This window comes from Arachis hypogaea, chromosome 12 (genome assembly GCF_003086295.3).
Source record: "Arachis hypogaea cultivar Tifrunner chromosome 12, arahy.Tifrunner.gnm2.J5K5, whole genome shotgun sequence".
NCBI lineage: Eukaryota > Viridiplantae > Streptophyta > Magnoliopsida > Fabales > Fabaceae > Arachis > Arachis hypogaea.
In genome coordinates, this window is record NC_092047.1 from 100823759 (window position 1) to 100845006 (window position 21248).

Consider the following 21248-nt stretch of genomic DNA (forward strand, 5'->3'; position numbering starts at 1 on the left):
GTCATGCCCAAAACCTGTTTGGCAGGACCCAAGTCCTTCATAACAAAGAACTTACTCAACTATTTTTTTAACTCATTAATGCTCAAAGAATTCTTACCCAGAATCAAAATATCGTACACATAAAGCAAAAGAATAATAAAATTACCATAAAAAATTTTTTGCACAAATACACAATGATATAAAATTATCGTATAGTAATTATGCTCTCCATAACAGATTCAAACTTCTTGTACCTTTATCTTGGAGCTTGCTTCAATTCATAAAAATTCTTCTTAAGCTTGCACATGAAGTCTTCGTTTCCTTTAATAATAAAGTTCTTCCGTTGCTTCGTGTAGATTTTCTTGTCCAAATTACCATGAAAAAATTTGTCTTTACATCTATTTGCTCAATCTCTAGATCAAGAGAAGCTATTAATCTAAGTACAACACGAATAGAAGACATCCTCACTGAAGATTCTTGATGGCCTGGATAAAGGGGGGATTGAATCTATGACCTTCTTTTAAGTTGATTGATTAACCCTTAAAACAAGGAACTGGAACTTTGCTTCTATTTGTCTGCGTAATAGATTATGCAGGAGACAATTTAATTTTGTCTCATAAATCGTAGAGAGACAAAATAGTGCAAAAAAGAAGAAAATGTTACTAGCATATATCCTGGTTCAGTTGCTCTGTGCAATGCAACCTACATCCAGTCTCCACCACAACGTTGGTGGAATTTTTACTATACTTTTAAGTGTTACTAACACCAATTCCCTAGGACTCAACATAATCCTATCTGGGACAAACCAAACTTCAACATCAGCTTGATTTAGCTAGACAACATCCTAGACTCTCAATACACTAAGTGCTTACCCAACTTAGCAAGGGATACATCAGATACAAAATGCAAAACAGAAATACAAACAAATAGAAATCTGAAATTAACTTTGGCTTTTCTTTCCAAGTTCCTCTCTTTGTCTTTTCTCTCTATTTGGCTTTTTAAATGCCTCACATTTATGCCTTTTTTCACTCAAGAGAAAACAGAAAAAGATAAACATTGAAACAGAATAATAAAACAATAAACCATGAAGGAGATGATGATTCACAACCTTGAAACTATCAGATGAATGATGAACGGAATTTTATGTGGTTTAGAATTTCGCAATAAATTCTCATTGCAAGTATAGTTCTAAACTAACAACTAATCCTCACATGCAAAAATTTGTTTGTCACAAGTACAAACCCCAATAAAAATAATAACCGAAGTATTCAAATATCGGGATCGTCTCTCAAGGAATTGCAGGGAAGTATTCTTATTATTGGTTATGGGATAAGTATTTTGGGATTTTGAATAAGGGACATGAAAGATAAATGGCAAGAGAGTAAATGAAGCTCAAATGATAAAAAGTTCTTGGCAATGGTTGATGGTTAAGGATCTTTATCCTTGTCACTAACCACAACATGATAATTGCAAGAATCAATCTCATTAAGTCATCCTCTAACAAGTGAAGGAAAGTCAAATGAGCCACACCAATCCTAATCCATAAGTCCTAGCCACTCACCAATTAACTTAGTGAAAGCTAGAGTCAATGGACACCAATTATCAACACTTGGACATTAGCAACTCAAGTTCACCTAAGTTACCATCCCAAGTCAAGAATACAAAAATCTACTCTAACATCCTTCCAAGCATTTAATCAAACACTTGGAAGGCATAAAAGGAAAGCAAGATAAAGTTACAAGAAATTTAAATCTACAACTACCAATTGCAAGGAAATTAACAACAACAACTCAAATCAACAATAAAGGAAATCAAACATAAATTGCATTAAAAGGAAAATAGAAGAAACAAGAGTGCATCAATAATAAAGTAAACAAATACAAAGAGTAAAATACTAGACTAAGAAAGCAAAGGTAAAGGAACAAGAAATTAGAAAGAAAAAGTAAATCAAAGCATGAATTAAACCTAGATCTAAGAAATCCTAATCTATATCTAACCTAATTCTAGAGAGAAGAGAGAGCTTCTCTCTCTAGAAACTAACTAAAGCATCATGAAAACTAAACTATGTGCTCCCCCTTGACTCCTCTTGATTTCTGCATGTAATAGGCTCTGGAATGAGTTGGATTTGGGCTTGGGAAGCTCAGAAATCGCCCCCAGCGTTTTTACTTTAATGAAGTCACGTGCGAGCTGCGACGCGTACGCATGGGTCACGCGTACGCGTCGTTTGGCATTTTGCTTCCCACGCATACGCATCATGTCACTCGTACGCGTCGCCATGCGACTTCATATTCACGCGTGCGCGTCGTTCCACACGTGCGCGTCGTTGTATGCACTCCAAATCCTTGATTTTCCATGAATTCTCCACTTTGCATGCTTTTCTCTTCACTCCTTTGATCCATTCCTAGCCTTTTCAACCTGAATTCACTAACAAACACATCAAGGCATCTAGTGGAATCAAAGGTGAACTAAAATTAACCAATTAAGGGCCTAAAAAGCATATTTTCACACTTAAGTACAATTTAAGGGAGAATTACAAAACCATGCTATTTCATTGAATAAATGTGAGAAAAGTTGATAAAATTCACTCAATTCAACATAAAATGCATCACCAAAGAGTGGTGCATCAATGAACCAACTTCAGAACTCTCTATGATTGTTCTTCATTTTGGCGGTATATTTCTTTGATGTAGAAACACAGTCCAAAGCGTTAAACTTTCACTGGGAATGCTCTCAATGCAACTTAAATTATGGTTCTCTCTCCTTTCCTTCAAACTAAAGTGAATTTCCTATTTGTATGAGCTCTGTCTCAATATCTAGAGCTTACTTCACAAAGTCAGCTTCTTGAATTTAAGGCTAGTTGAGGTCTTTCTTCTTCTTTCTTCCATCAGTCCCAAAAATCAGGGATTTGAAATCAGAGACAAGTAATACACCTTCCTTGAAAACATATTTTCAATGGATTTGATACATCCAAGCCCTCAGATTTGTGCTTTGCCTCCAAGAAACAATTGTAGCCATTGATTCACAGCAGAGGTAGGATGAATCCAGTTTCTTTTCATATGCCCAAAAATGGTATGTGTAGAAGAAGGTAGGTTTTAATCAAGCTATCAACATGCATATAAGTGGAAACAGTCTACCTTCATCTTCTGATCAAGCTAGAGGAGCCCTTTGGTTTTGCCTTTATTGATTTGACCTTTTCTTCAAGGAGCTTCTTCCTCTTTTCTTCATTGTGTATTGTCCGAAAGACAAGGCTTGCAATGAAGAACTCTCTTTTTCTTCTCTGTGTTATATCCAAAGGACACCTAGCATCACAGCTGTTGATTTCTTGCTTTTGGAAAAAATACCTGGGTGATGTGAAAGAGAAAAGAGAGAAAAGATAGAATTTTGGTTCGGTGGTGGTGAAAAGATTCAGAAGCAATTAGAATTTCAAATTCTTTAGTTAACATCTAAATGAGTAAGTGAGATTGGACATGGGCCACTTAGATGGGCCTTGAGCTTATGTTTGGTCCACATCCTTTCTTCACACTAGCATTTCATATTTCTTTTTCTTTTGGGCCAATTGCTTTCTTAGATCACTAAAGCATTCTTTTAATCTCTGATGGAAATTTAGTGATGAACAATTATTTCCATAAACTTGTGTAAGTGGGCCAACCTCAGTTTGGGTTTATTTTCATTCTTCTTAGGTCAATGTGATTTAATTAATTTTCTGCACACTAAACACACTAATCACAAATATAATTAGGCTTTCAACCCAAACACCAAGTGTTTGTCATCATTAATACTATTAATTTTCAAACTCAACACTCACAATAAGAGAAAAAATCTCCTCAAAATCAACATTTTTTCTCTGGCTAACGCCTCTAACAACTAATCTAGCTTTATACCAAGGTTTAGAATTGTGTTCTTCATTCTTGATTCTAAACACCCATTTGTTCTTCAAAACTCTCATACTCTTAGATAGCTTCACCAACTCATAGGTATTATTCTCAAACAAGAACTTCGTTTCTTTTTGGATAGCTTTAAGTTATTGAGCTTTGCTTCTATCTTCAGTAGCCTTTCTATAGCATTTAGGTTCTATCATCTTCCACTGTAGGCACAGAAGAGTAATATCCAAGGTAAAAATATTATCACTAGGTTGAACTATTGGCTTCTTTACATTATCAATATCCTTCAATGTTTGGTTTCCAACAAAAACATCTCTACTTCAAATCACTTTCTTATTAATAGGATTACATAACCTATAACAAAATTTATTCATATTACAGTCAATAAAACTACACTGCCTAGTCTTTACATCAAACTTGACTCTCTTATCTTTTGGAATATGAACAGAAACTTTACATCCAACAACTCTTAAGTAATCATAAAAAATACCTTTTTTAGCGCTTCAAATTGCAAGGAAACATATCGTGTCTGATTCAAGACATAAACAGCAATGCTCAAAGCTTCACCCCAAAAAGATTTTTGACAATCCAAATTGTAATAATAAGCCCCTAACTTTAAATTTTCAATCAATATTCTATTCATTCTTTCAGCCAAGCCATTCAATTAAAGAGTTTTTGTAGGAGTCTTGTAATATCTTATAACATGTTCCTTACAATAAGTATCAAATGGACCTGAATACTCACCACCATTGTCAATAGAAAAGTATTTCAAGTTTTTTATAGTTTCTCTTTTAACAGAAGTTTGAAATTTTTTGAACACATCTAAAATTTGATCTTTGATCTTCAAAGTGTAAACACATGATTTCCTAGAATGATCATTAATAAAGGTTACAAAATAGATAGACCTTCCAAGTTTTTTTATATGTCTTCATCGGACCATATACATCAGAATGCATCAAGTCAAGTATCTTCGACTTTCCTGAAGGTGGATGGCTCTTGAAAGAAATCCTGTTTTGTTTTCCAACAAAGCAATGATTGCATTTTTGAAAACACTTAATCTTCGACTTGTGTGCAAAACAATCTGAAAACACTTAATCTTCGACTGGTGTTTTAGATTGTTTCTGAAATTTTTACCACTGAATTCTTGGATGAAATAGGCGTGCACTATTCCCTTGGACACTGTAAAAGTTAGGCTTCAGCTTCAAAAACAAGCTTTAGGTGCCCATGTGGTGACGACCCCTAAATATAAGGGTATGATGGGGACTGTTGCGACCATTGCTAGGGAAGAAGGTCTTGCATCACTCTGGAAGGGCATTGTCCCGGGGCTACATCATCAATGTTTGTATGGAGGTTTAAGAATTGGGTTGTATGATCCTGTGAGTTTTACAGCTAATCTCTTAAACTAGTTCGTGTTATGATTTACTATGTTATATGATGATGATGGTTTAATAACTTTTTCAAAACAGGTTAAGACTTTATATGTGGGAAAGGATCATGTCGGAGATGTTCCATTGCCCAAAAAATTTCTTGCTGCATTAACAACTGGTAAAGCCAAATGTTGAACATTACTGGTATCATGAAACCACTTGTTCCAAAAGTTTAAACTGACAGAAGGACATAAATAGTTACAATTACCTTTTTTCTTATTTCACTTCTATATTAAATCTCAGAGTCTCGCCAGGGAGACAATGGATTATTTGTACAATGTGTACAATTGGCTATTGAGTTACAAAATGAACATCTCCAATACTATCTAGAATAACCATCCGAGTACTAGGGATAGTAAACATCTTCCCAAAAGGTTTAACTGATTTTTGGGTTTACCAAGAATCAAACTCTTGACCTTTCGGATCTAGAGCTCTAATACCATGTCATGATATCACTCATCCCAAAAGCTTCAGTTGATGAAAAAAGGTAACACTAATAGTTATATCTCTAATACTCCCTAAACTTCCATTGTACACATTGTACAAATATTCCATTGGCTCCTCATACTTTCCCTAAATCTCAAGGTCATGCGTTAAAATTGTGGAATTAGCCACTGATGTAATTATCAGGATAGCCGCCGACATTACACACATTGGATGCGGTCTTTCCACGTATCGTTGTCCCTTCTACATTAAAAACTACATGGATTGTTGTCATTTCTAGCAGCAACTTGTGCTATTCATTTCTATCATATTCAATGCAAACAACCTAATAATGAGTTCTTTCTATATGTACTACCATCCAATAGGTGTTGTGGCAATTGCAGTGGCGAATCCAACAGATCTTGTTAAAGTTAGACTTCAAGCAGAAGGAAAATTGCCTCCTGGTGTGCCAAGGCGTTACTCTGGATCTTTAAATGCATATTCTACAATTGTAAAACAGGTATTTGAATTCAACTTGCATGTTTATTAAAGAGATAGATGTATTTCAGTTCATGATTATTTCTGTCTAAACTGGTCTTGGCCCCAATATAGCCAGAAATGCTATTATCAACGCTGCTGAATTGGCCAGCTATGATCAAGTGAAACAGGTTACATGGAGTTTTCCATTTTGGAGCAAGCATTTCTTTCTTCCTTTATTATTTTTAAATGACCTTTTTTTTTCTTTCCGAAATAATGCAGACGATTTTGAAATTGCCAGGCTTCTCTGATAATGTTGTAACTCATCTCCTTTCTGGTCTAGGGGCAGGGTTTTTTGCTGTTTGTATTGGATCCCCAGTTGACGTGGTAATTTATTTTATCAGTGTTCATTCACTCATAGTATCTATAGTTAACATGGAAAACACATCTTAAAGCTTCTGTCCTTTAATTTGTATTAGGGTGTAAAATAATTGATTTACAATTTGATTATGAATTATGATTTTTTTTTCTGCTTACTTTAGATGAACTAAGATTCAAAATAGATATTAGTAAACAAATAGAGTTTATTAATAATTTTGTTTTGATAATTCTAAGACGTGAATTGGTAAAACTTTTTGCAGGTTGTTTAACCTCACTTTGTGTTTTGGGAATTTAGAAAGTGTAAATATAACGTTATATATTAATGAATATCTACATTTATTTACACTCTTTATTACATTTATGCAGGTTAAGTCAAGAATGATGGGAGATTCTAGTTACAAAAGCACCCTTGTAAGTATAATACCCACAACTAATTGGCCCTAGGATCACTCACTTATATAAATGACACTATCATATTTTTCATCTCTCAAACTCACTAACACTCATAAAACAAAGGAGATAATTTTCACATTTCAAAACATACACATTTCATTATTGAACACACAAAATACACAAGACATATGTGCCTTTATATAGGCAATGCTTCTTACTAAAATAATAATTTATGAATCACAAATCAATTTTGTAATGACCACCATTTTATGAGTTGGCTTCATGAACCTTCTTTCAACTTGCATTCATGTAGTTTCCATAATCTTCTAATTTCAATTCAATTTGATTTTGAATTTCTTCAATGTTGTAGTATATTGTAGTTGTACTATTCTTTTGAATGTTCTTCAAAACTCTTCAAGTTTCCAACATCTTCTAGTAAATAGATGATTATTGTTTTCAACTCAAACTTTTCTTCTTCAATTCTTTAACCATGTTTCATGAAAATTCTAATCCATGCAAGTTGATAGATAGCACAAGAAGTTTGTAGAATCTTGGTGATGAAGCATGAACTTGTAACCACTTTGAATTCAAATTGAATTTTGCTTTTGACTTTTCTAAACTTTTGTTACTTGCATACCTCTTGATTTAATTTTCTAACATTGCCTCCCTTAAATCAAGCTAGTAGAATTAATCATTCCAAGCATCTTCTTCAACTTGTAAAATAATTCAGTCTTCAATGGCTTTGTAAATATATCTGCAACTTGTTCTTCAGTTGGACAGTACTCGATCACAACTTCTTTTTCATTCACCAACTCTCTGATTTTGTGAACCCGAATATCAATATGCTTCGATCTTCCATGAAATACTGGATTTTTGCAAAGTGCAATAGCTGATTTGTTATCACAAAATATTATTGTTGGAGTATTTTGTTTCTCGTTCAATTCCTCAAGAATTCTTCTTAGCCAAACTACTTGTGTTGCACAACTTGCTGCTGCTATATATTCTGCTTCTGCTGTAGATAGTGCTACTACTGGTTGTTTCTTTGACGACCATAAAATTGCACCAGAACCAAGATGAAATACAAACCCTGAAGTACTTTTTCTTGTTTCTATATCTCCGGCCCAATCACTATCAGTGTAGCCAACAAGGTTTACTTTATTAGTATTCTCATAATAAATTCCATCATTTAAAGTACCTTTGATATATCGAAGAATTCTCTTTGCCGCTTGCAAATGGTTGGTACAAGGCTCCTCCATAAATCTGCTAAGCAAACCAACTCCAAACACTATATCTGGTCTAGTCGCAGTTAAGTACCTCAGACTTCCAATCAAGCTTTTGTAATATGTAGGATTCACTGTTCTTCCTTTATCTTCTCTCAGCAACTTGAACTTCTCTTCGACTGGAGTAGAAATTGGCTTTGAATGCTCCATCTGAAATTTCTTCAAAATATCATTTGCATATTTCTTCTGAGAAATGAAAATACCATCATCTCTTTGAACCACTTCAATGCCAAGAAAATAAGACATCAAGCCCATATCCGTCATTTCAAAGTGCTTTATCATAGCCTCCCTGAATTCTGTAATTATCTTCAAATTGTTCCCAGTGAAGATCAAATCATCAACATAAAGACACACGATCAAGATATCTCCATTTTCAACGAACTTGATATAAAGTGTATGCTCAAACGGACATCTTCTGAAGCCATTCTCAATGAAATAAGAATCAATCTTCTTGTATCACGCTCTTGGTGCTTGTTTTAACCCGTACAAAGCTTTCTTTAACTTATAAACTTTATCTTCTTTTCCAAGAACTTCATATCCTGCAGGTTGCTCAACATACACTTCTTCTTCTAAAGTGCCATTTAGAAATGCAGACTTAACATCCATTTGATGTATCTTCCATTTATTTTGAGCCGAGAGTGAAATAATCATATGAATAGTGTCTAATCTAGCAACAGGAGCAAATATTTCAAAGTAGTCGATACCTGGTTTTTGTTTGTATCCTTTTGCAACTAATCTTGCTTTGAAACGATCAACTTCACCACTGGGTTTGTACTTAGTCTTGTAAACCCACTTTACTCCAATTGGCTTCTTATCTGCTGGTAAATCTGTCAGCTCCCATGTGTCATTCTTCTCAATGGCATGAATCTCCTCATCCATTACTTTCTTCCAATTGTTGTCTTTAGATGCTTCTTCAAAGTTCAATGGCTCACAATCTGAAAATAGAGCAAAATTTATGATTTCTTCATCGGACGGATCGTTGTCATTACCAACTTCATAATCTGCTAATCTAGCAGGTAGTCTCCTCTCTCTTTGAGGTCTTCTAGATGATTCTGGTTGTTCAGTTGTGTCAGGTTGTCTTTCTTCTACTTCATCACATGTATTTGGAATTATAGTCCGCTGCTTTTCTGTCTTTGTGTCCCAGTCCCACATGGCTTTCTCGTCAAATGTCACGTCTCTGCTGATGATCACTTTCTTTGATTCTGGATTATACAGTTTTTATGCTTTTGAGTCTGTGCTATAGCCGATAAAGATACACTTCTCGCCTTTGTTATCTAACTTCTTCCTTAATTGATCTGGTACGTGGGCATAAGCGATACACCCAAAGACTCTGAAATGATGAATGGAAGGCCGCTTTCCACTCCAAGCTTCCTTTGGAGTTTTATCACGAACACTTTTTGTTGGACACTTGTTTAAAATATGAACTGCTGTTGCAACTGCTTCTGCCCAAAACTCTTTAGGCATTTGTTTTGACTTGAGCATGCATCTGACCATATCCATGATGGTTCTATTCTTTCTTTCAGCAACTCCATTTTGTTGAGGAGTATATCTAGTTGTTAGTTGGTGTTGAATTCCGTGTTGCTTAAAGTATTCTGAACACACAAGATATTCTGTTTCTCTGTCTGTTCTGAGAATTTTGATTTTACAGCCACTTTGTTTTTCGACAAACGCCTTGAATGTCTTAAAGACATCACATGCTTCTGATTTCTGCTTCAGAAAGTATACCCATGTATATCTACTAAAATCATCAATAAAAGTGATAAAGTACCTGCTACCACCATTACTTGGAACTTCTACAGAACAGAGATCTGAATGCACAATTTCAAGTAATCTTCTAGCTCTCCAAGACTTTCCTGTAGGGAATGGATCTCTGTGCTTCTTTCCCAGTTGACAAATCTCACAAACACAATTGGGAATATGAATCCGTGGTAGACCAAAAATAAGTCCTTTTCTTGACAGGTAGTTTAGGCCAGAAAAATGAAAGTGCACAAACCGCATATGCCACAGCCAGTTATCATCAAGTATCACAGAACTCATGCAAGAGGGATTAACATGTTGAATTTTTAATGGAAACATTCTGTTTGAAGTCATCTTTGCTTTATCAATGAACCTTCCATTGTTGTCAAATACAGTGCAATATCCACGATAAGTTATCATCTTATATCCCTTCTCAGATAATTGTCTCATACTCAGTAAATTGTAATCAAGTTCAGGAGTATAGAAAACATCAGAAATATAACTCAGAGAACCATCCTTCAATCTAATTGGTATGTGCCCTTTTCCTTCAATAGGGATCTTCGTACTATTACCAAACTTCAATAATAATTTAACGGAATCATCTAATGAAGAAAATAACTCCTTTCTACCAGACATATGATTACTGCAAGCATTATCCAAGTACTATATATTTTCATCTTCAGCACATGAATTACTTGTAAAAAATAAAGTTTGAGTACCCGGATTATCATCAGTATTTTGATGCTGATTTTCTGCAACGTGTGCTTGATTGTTATTCACCATTTTGAATCTGCAATCTGCTGCTTTGTGTCCATACTTTCCACAATGAAAGCAGTTGAAATTGGTTCTTTCTTGATAAAAATTGCCTCGACCTCTTCCTCGGTTGACAGGCCTAAAATTCGTTCCACCTCTTCCTTGATTAGGTGGTGTAAAGTTATTGTAACTTCCTTGGTTGTAATTGTCACGACCTCTACCTCTGAAACTTCCTCTGCCTCTACTTTGAAAATTAAAACCACGACCTCGTCCTTCTTGTGTACGGATTGATTCTGCAACGTTGTTGAAATTCACTCGGGTTTTCAGGGCTTCCTCGGTTGATTTTTCTGACTTCTCCAGTATTCTACTGATGTGGCTTTCCATGGTTCCTTGCAATTCTGCAATCGTCATAGTATCCATATCGTGGGACTCTAGTATCGTAGTCACCACATGGTCATACTTCATTGGCATGGTGCGAAGAATTTTCTCCACTACTTTGCTATCGGGCATATCTTCTCCATAGACTCTCATCTTATTGACAAGATCTGTAACACGAGTAAAATATTGCTCAACAGTTTCTGAGCTCGACATCTCATACCTTTCATATTCTCTTCTCAAAGACTGTAGCTTTGCTTTCTGAGCTTTATCTACGCCTTTGTATGATAGCTTCAACGTGTTCCATGCTTCCTTTGCACTTTTGGCATTTGCTATTTTGCCAAACACCGTATAATCTACTCCTTGATGAATTTGAGATAGCGCCAATTGATCTCTCCTTTGTTGGGCAGCATCTGCTCCTTCTTGCAAACCCGGTTCAATGAAATTCCACAGGTTCTGGGCCTTCAAATGGGTAGACATCAAAGTCTCCCAATAACTATAATCAAGTTTCCCATTTAACTTGGGACCGGACCACACAATATTGAAAGTGTTTGCCATACCGACTCTATGAACAAACAACTATGTGAGAACTCTCCCACACCTCATAAACTCTCAAACACCAGGCGCTGGATTAACCAGCTCTGATACCAAATGTAAGTATAATACCCACAACTAATTGGCCCTAGGATCACTCACTCATATAAATGACACTATCATATTTTTCATCTCTCAAACTCACTAACACTCATAAAACAAAGGAGATAATTTTCACATTTCAAAACATACACATTTCATTATTGAACACACAAAATACACAAGACATATGTGCCTTTATATAAGGCAATGCTTTTTACTAAAATAATAATTTATGAATCACAAATCAATTTTGTAATGACCACCATTTTATGAGTTGGCTTCATGAACCTTCTTTCAACTTGCATTCATGTAGTTTCCATAATTTTCTAATTTCAATTCAATTTGATTTTGAATTTCTTCAATGTTGTAGAATATTGTAGTTGTACTATTCTTTTGAATGTTCTTCAAAACTCTTCAAGTTTCTAACATCTTCTAGTAAATAGATGATTATTGTTTTCAACTCAAACTTTTCTTCTTCAATTCTTTAACCATGTTTCATGAAAATTCTAATCCATGCAAGTTGATAGATAGCACAAGAAGTTTGTAGAATCTTGGTGATGAACTATAAACTTGTAACCACTTTGAATTCAAATTGAATTTTGCCTTTAACTTTTCTAAACTTTTGTTACTTGCATACCTCTTGATTTAATTTTCTAACAACCCTTGATTGTTTCCTCAAGACATTGAAGAACGATGTACGTTTTCCTTCTGAACTTTCCATTTTGCTCTTCAATGAACAACTTAGCATCTTTTTGCTCTGCTCACAAGCTCACAAGGAAATACACTGTCAAAAGGTTGTTTTATCAGAATTAATTGATAATGGACTTTGGAATCTGATGTTTTCTAGGGACCTTTTGCCTTTTATAAAGGCTTCATCCCAAATTTTGAACGGTTAGGATCTTGGAACGTAATCATGTTTCTAACCTTAGAACAAGTGTGTGTTTGGATTAGAGTTTGCAAACGGGAGTTTGCATAGAATTGATTTTGTAAATTTGATTTTGATGAAAAGTTTGTGTTAACGTGATTTATGTTTGGCAATCTTTATGTCAAAATGGATTATAGTAAAATAAATGTTGTTTGGATTATACTACTCAAAATCACTTTTAGATGAAAAATTACTAAAAGAGACATCAATTAAAATAATTTTGAATATTATTCTATTATTTTACTTTAGATATTTGAATAAATCTTATTAATTCATTTTATAATAAAGTTAATATTTACTTACTAAATTAAAGTAATATATAAAAATTGACAAAATATATTTTAATACATAAAAACACTAATAAATATTAAATTAAAAGATAAAACACTAATGAAATACATAAAAAATAATATTTTATACAAAATTAGTATATAAGAACACTATTATTTCTACTACATGTGATTAATAATTTGATCCTTAATTGAATTTCGAACACGGTCTATTTCTGCAGAAGATAAAGTATAATAAAATATAAAACAAGAACTCAAGTAAATAAAAAATGATAAAAATTTTATAAAACCAACAATATATGTCATATGAAAAATAGAAATATAATAAAAGATAAAAAAAATTATATGAACTATATCAAATAAAAAAATAAAATAAACTTCGTATAAGATATAAATACAGTGCATAAAAGAGAAAAAAATAGAATTCATATGAACAAGAAATAATAAGAATACCATAGAAAAATTAATAACATATCTGAGAGATTAGAACACTGAAAAAAATATAAAAAAAGTCAATGATAAAAATAAATAAAAAATAAAAAGAACAAAGTCGAATAAAAATAAAAAAGACACTTTACATATTAAACATAAAAAATAGTAAAAAAATAAAAAAAATTCATATAAACTAAAAAACAATAAGAAATAAAAATATAAAAGGGAGTACTATACATTTTATAATATTAAACAAAAAAATATTTTATAATTTATTTTAGTGTTCTTAGTACTCTTTAATTTAGTATCATTTTGGACTATAAATTTTTATTATTTATGACTCTTTTGTTATTTATAATTAGTATATTATAAAAACAAAAATAAAGTACAATAAGAAGTACAATAAAAATAAAAAACAAAAACAGAAAAAAATTAATACAAACATAATATATAATAATCACAACCAACAATATATATTATATGAACAAAAAAATTATAATAAAAAGTAAATAAAATTTATATAAATAAAATCAAATAAAAAAATAAAAAATTTTATCACAATATAAATATAGTACAATAAAGGATAGAAAAAAATTATTTATATAAACAAAAAATAATAAAAATTTCAAAAAAATTAATAAAAATAAAAATTTATATCAACAATAGTTGTTATATAAATAAAAATATAACAATAGAAAATTAAAAAAATAACATCAGAATACTAAAAAATGATATGAAAATATTTATCATATAAATAAAAAATATAGTAAAAAAACATAAAAATCAAAATATGAAAGAAAGAACTAAAAATAATAATAAAAAAAAACATCTTTATCTTGGTAGTGATGAAAACAAATCTGAAAAAAAAATTTGTAACTAAGAACATACAGAAAAGAATATAGAGAGAACTACTGTGAAATTATGTAGTTATATGCATCCTTTTTATAGAAGAAATGAAGGGTACAGTTGGTAGATATGGAATAAATTTCTTACCTAATTCCTCCAACGGGTAATTAATCTTCCCAACGTGAACGCAGAAGCTTGAAATTTTTAGCTTCACGTGAACGTATGTTCAGAGGTGAAAGCACTTATGGGTTAGGAATTCTAAAAAGTTGCCAAACATGACAATGAGACGTTTAAAACGCTTAAACGAACTTTTTTTCTATTTCCCAACGTGAATCCCAAACACACCAAGTAAGTTAACACTTCATTTATTTATGTTTCATGGCTCCTAACTCCTGAGTCTTAATGAGTAGTTTATTACTATAGCCTTCCTGTTTTTTGGTAGAGCAATATTACATGGCCAACAAATATTATCTAGCAATAATTTGCACTCATATTTGTACACAATAAACATATAATTTGTACCAGAATTTTGTATACATGAATCAATACAGTTTACAGTTACATTTTTTAAAGTTTGTACACATGAATTACTAAAAATTATTTGTTAAAGACAATTTAGTGTTTGTACTCATCAAATAATGATACTAGAAATTACTGACCCAAGGGTTTCTCTTTTTGGTACTAAGAAATTGGAAAATCTCATATATGCCAGTGTTATGCATTGGGATTATTAATTTTTGTGCACTACCAATCTAGAAGTTTTATACCGTCACATTCTTCAGATTGTGATATTTGAATTTAATGTAGTGAGTAATGGAGTCAAACTTCTGTGGATGTTATAATATGGATGTCTTTGTCATTTGTGAATTTTTATTCCTTCTCGCCATAGACTAAGAAGATCGTTGGACGTTTAGAGTCAACCTGAACACAACCAATTTACATGGAGGATTTTCCAAGGGAACTGTTTGTGACTGCCAAATGCAATGGAGGTTATTGAAAATAGAGGGTCATCTCTCCATATTTTGCTACCTATGATGCGGTTAAACAAGAAGATATATGTAGAGAGATAATAGTTATTAGAAGAGAAACCAAAAACCTCAACGTAATACAAATTCTATATGAAATTGTTTGTATATAAAGTTGATAATTGAGAATTGTTAAATAAAAATTTAATTAAACATGTCAAATCATGGTGTTTTTTTCCTTTTTTTTTTTTTTTTGTGTCTGTGAACAAATAAAAGAATGAAGGCCAAACCCGATACAAAAGAGCATGGTTATAAAATTAGTTACTTTAATTAATTTGGGTTGGTCTGGTGGTTAAGAGTTTAAATTTCGCTTTGTGAATGTAACAACTAATGGGTAAATGGCAAACCTTTAAATTTGTAACGGATTAGTCTTTGATCTATTAAGCCAAGAGATACCATGAAAACTAGTTAGTTTTCAATTTCCATATACCAAAATAATTTACAAATTTATCTACATTTGCTATTATCTATTTTATTAATCATATACGTCTGCATGATTCTACATGTGATTGACTCATACAAAAAACAAAAAGAGAGACAGAAAAAGCATGGGAATGTGATTCTGGCTCCAACTATGTTACAAGTTAATAATGGCAAGTGACAAATTTTGATCTGGCAACCACATCTATGTTGGGAATAAGACACCATTCCCCCTTGAGAAAACACCTTTGACAGAGAAATAAAATAGACACAATCACAACACAAGAATTTAACGTGGAAACTCCAATTACCGGAGAAAAAACCACGGCCGTTGTCAAATGACAACCAGAGAATATCACTATGTGAAAATTGTTACAACACATAGACTTCTTTCTCTCACCGGCACTCCAGTACACCCACACTCTCTCAAAGCAAATATCTAACTACACCTCACAACACTCTCTAATCAAAGAGTACAGAGGAAAAGAAAAATCAGATACAAGCTTAAAGTGTTTCTGACTGGTGCAAAAACAAATGGAGAACTTAGCCTCATATTTATAGCCTAGGCCACCCACTCCATTTGCTATCCTGAGCAATGTGGGACTAATTCAACCAAATCCTAACAATCTCCACCTTGATTGAAATAGTCACACATCTTCAGCTTCCATTGTCAACACCGACAATTCTTTGCTGCCATTGTCTATACCGACAATCATAGTTCAGAGAACTATCATACTCCACCATGAAAGTATACTCACTTGGAATTAGACCACTCCAAGCATTTCACCTTGGTACAGATCGAAACCTTGCTGAAAATTCATGGTGCAACTTCCAAATTGGCTTTTCCTGGAAGTTCTTCAGCCATCGACCTAACTCCGCCACACACCTTGCATCTCAACGCCAACCAATGCCCGTGTGCAATTGTGGACCCGATTGCCACAACTCATCCTTATCCATGGTAGTGCGGTAATACCATGAGGATACTTCTTGTCTTCTAGAGAACATCATCTTCTCTCATAGAGAGAGCAACCAGAGATCTTCTCCTTCAACGCCTTGTGCAAACCTGATTGTATCAACACATCCTTGACTTGTATTTGCCACAAGCCAAAATTGATTCTTCCATCAAATTTCTCTATTTCAAGCTTCACAGCACTTGAATATCCTGACATTGTTGCAACCGTATACTGGAATAGTATAACTCAACCGTGCACTAGGAAGGGTCCCCAGGAAAGAGAGGTGGGTCACAATGGACACACTTAAATACCAAGTCTTTCCTTAGCCAGAACCTTTCCAAACAGCACTCTCACAGTGTCACACTGCCTTCCAGCAACAACAAGAACCAAAGATCAACCTCAAGCCACAGGACAAAATTCTTTTCTGATGTGGAAGGTCAGACTAGGCTGCAACCACAGAGCATACTAAGAATAAATCTCACCGAACCGAAGCTCTTGATACCACTTGTTGGGAATAAGACACCATTCCCCCTTGAGAAAACACCTTTGACAGAGAAATAAAATAGACACAATCACAACACAAGAATTTAACGTGGAAACTCCAATTACCGGAGAAAAAACCACGGCCGTTGTCAAATGACAACCAGAGAATATCACTATGTGAAAATTGTTACAACACATAGACTTCTTTCTCTCACCGGCACTCCAGTACACCCACACTCTCTCAAAGCAAATATCTAACTACACCTCACAACACTCTCTAATCAAAGAGTACAGAGGAAAAGAAAAATCAGATACAAGCTTAAAGTGTTTCTGACTGGTGCAAAAACAAATGGAGAACTTAGCCTCATATTTATAGCCTAGGCCACCCACTCCATTTGCTATCCTGAGCAATGTGGGACTAATTCAACCAAATCCTAACAATCTATACTTTTCTTGGTTAATCTAATAAGAAGAGAAAATACGCTGTGGAGTTACATGCACCAATCTAACAAAAATGTTTTGACATTATATACCAAACAAAAATTTCCCAACAATGAAGATGGAAAATGCAAAAATAAAAAGAAATAAAAAAAAAGTGGGAAAAAGTCACCACTCACCACAATCCCCATAACCCACAATCAAAATCTCAGATTGGAAGGGTAATAAAACTCTTATCACAATGCATTTCGAAGGAACAAACTCAGCTCAGCTTTTGCTTCTCTAAAATATAATGTTGGACTTTGCTGACATATTCCTCATTGATTTTCACATACAATTGGCACAATCTTCTGTAGCACTTCAAGACATGTCTATCTATGTTATCTTCATATTTTTCATATAGTGCTGGTACTGTAAACACAATAAAGTGACCTGAAACATAGCAAAATGATCACCTTGGTTATTACCTCTCCCATCAATTGTTAAATAACACACCATCTAGACTTTGAAACGACTGTCCATTTAGCATATTTCATCAAACCAACTCATTTGAATTGATTGAACAGGACTATAGATTCAAATGAAGAATCATTTGCTCCAACAGACTGATGAATAGTGTTATTTGAACATCTGGTGTTTATGGGACACAAACAAGATCTAAGGGTAGAAACAAGACTTCAATTGAAGTGGAGACCATATTAAAATTGATATGGTAAACCAGGTGTTGGCATGGAGTAAAATACTTATAGATGTTGAAAAAATATTTTCCTAACAGACATTATTATCAACACTGATAACTAGGCTTCAATTTCACAGTTGCAATGGCCATAGGTTAATGTAGCAGCACCCATCAATATAATCCAGCATCCACAGCATAGCAACAATTTTAAAGGATAACATTAATAATTCTAGATAAAAAAAAATGACCTGAATTAGAACCAATGATCTATATATAATTATATATTTCAAGTTCAACATTCCAACATACTCAAGTTCGAAACAACACACAGAAAGAATTTGAATACTAAAAAGAGTCATTGATGCTATGTGGCACAGTATAGAGTTCAAGTCCCACAGACATTGAGAGTTTGTTCTATTGATTGTTTTTTATGAGTTCTTTTTCATATTTATGAGTGATATCATTATCCACTCTCTTCTGTCGTTGAGTAAGTAATAAACTATATATAACAAAAATAATAAGAAAGAATATTCAAGTCAAAGTTATTGTAGAATTGCTGCTGATTTATCCCAAAGAAAAAGAATGACAATGAGGAGAAGGACATTGAAAACAAGTGACAAAAGAGTATAACCAGATCTTTCAAACACAATCCAAGCAGCTAGTGTGACCAACAAAACTCCTTTTTTTTTTTTTTATCATTTTTTCATATTTTGATTGTTCTTTTTTATTGCATTCATTAGATTTTAGGTTTATTTATCTAATTTAAAGTTAAAATTATTTTTTAGAATATAAATATGTAGACTAAAAATTCTTTTTTATGCAAAATAAAAAAAGACAAATAATAATAATAAAAATTTTGCTTCATGCGTATATGATGGGATTTTTTTATATTTAAATTTGTTGAGTTTAGGAAACAATAAAATTAATGATGACAAACATTGCTTTTGGTTGGGTTAAAAATCTAATTGGATTTGATCTTGGATTAGTTTTGCAAACTCAAAGTAATGGTGCAGTCCAATAAATTACAAATTGGACAAATCAGTAAGTGGATCATCAAAGCCATCATGCATCATCAAGCTAATATAGTTTATTGCTCTCATAAAAGGAAAAGCATATAACTAAGGGTGGAGCTCTGATTGGTGGTTGGGATAATGCACAAAGAAAAAAGAAAAGTTCACTTTTTTACTAAGCATCAAAGAAGAAAAAGATGCTTCACTTTTTCATTAAACACTAAATTAAAAGAAAGGAAAGCAAATCAAAAAAGTTGGGTCAAATCAAAATCAACATGTACAAACTAAGTATAATCAAAAGAGAAAAGGTAAATTATTTTTATTAATATGCAAGTCAATTATTTGCTGATTTCTCCTTCTTTTTGTACAACCATTTTGAGTAATATGAAGAAAGTGGTAGCTACTTTACTATGCTATGATTCAATGGCTAATATTAAAACTTGGGGCCAAAGCACAAGGTTAATGATTTTGATTTATCAAACCCATTGAGAATCTATTACCAATGAAGTTGCATTGCTTAACTCTGATTTCAAACCCCTGATTTTCTGGTCTAATTGAAGAAAAAGGAAAAAAAGACATCAGTTAGCTCAAGATTCAAGAAGTTGACTTAGTTCTGAAAAACCTTAGAGCTAGTTACAAGACTCAGGGGCCATTCAGAAAGTTTCAAAAGTAACTTCTTTGAATTTTTGACTTATGAAAAGTAGTAGTATTAATATCTAGTGCAATTTTTAAAACCAAATTGCAGCCTTCTAAGAAGCTATTTAGGAGTTTATAGAGAAGTTAAAAAAATGACTTCTCTCATAATAAAAAGTTTTTTATCATATTTTTTTTAAAATAAACACTTTTAGAATTGAAAACCTAAACACAATAACTTATTTATAAACTACTTTTAATATAGTCATTTATTGTTTAAGCTATTTTTTCAAAAGAAACTTAATTAAGTTGTTTACCCAAAATGGACCTCAATACAAAAAGAAAAATGACTTCAGTTTGCAAGTAAGGAGAGTGAACTAAGATCTGAGTTTCATTGAGAGCTTCGCTGTAATAGTTCAACGTTTTGGACAGTTTTTCTGTATCAAAAAAACATTCTGCCAAGATAAAGAACTACACTTGAGAGTGCTGAATCCAGTTCATCTTATAGCATCAAAGCTATGCAACATCATCTCTTTCATGGTTATTTGTTGAATATTCTCATTGTATGTTGTATCTTTCTTTGTTTCTATTTAGTGGTAGAAGGCATACAAGTGAGGCATTAAGAAAAAGCTATTGCGAAAAAAGGCAAAGAGAGGTACTTGGAGAGAAAAGCCAAGATTTATGTCTTATCGCTTTAGATTGTATTTCTGTTTTGTATCATGTACTTGTGAGGTATCCTTTGCTAAGTTGAATAAGCACTCAGTGTGTTGAGAGTATAGCAAGTAACCTAGTCAAGTCAAGCTTATGTTGAAGCTTGGTTTGTCCCTGATAGGATTAGGTTGAATACTTGGAAATTGGTGTATGTATTAATACTTGAAAAGATAGTGAAAATTTCACCATTGTTGTGGTGAAAATTGGATGTAGGTTACATTGCACAAAGTAGCTGAACCAGGATACATGGCTGAGTCATCATCTTCTTCTCTGCTCTGATTCTGTTTTCATGATTTATGTGATAAAATAAAATTGTCTCCTACATAATTAATCTCTCAGTCTAAATAGAAGCAAAGTTTCATTTTCTTGTTTGAGGACTTATCATTCAAGATTAAAAGAAAGTCATAGATTCAACTCCCGTTTTCTAGGCCATCAAGAACCTTCAATTGGTATCAGAGCTTGGTCCTTAAGAATCAAGCTTCACAGCTTGGAGGAAAGATTCAATGGCTGACAACTTGGGTGCAAACACTATAGCCTACACTCTTACTAAGGGTCAGTCAAATAATAGACCTCCTTTCTTCAATGGGAAGAATTGAATTATACCTACTAGAAGGAAATGATGCGGATCTTTATTCAATATATTGACTACAATATATGGAAG

General features: G+C 33.0%; 1 pseudogene; it reads left to right on the forward strand.

Moving 5' to 3' along the window:
• The first annotated feature begins 4849 nt into the window (after positions 1 to 4849).
• On the forward strand, positions 4850 to 12718 carry LOC112730362 (mitochondrial uncoupling protein 1-like; annotated as a pseudogene).
• Positions 12719 to 21248: the final 8530 nt, after the last annotated feature.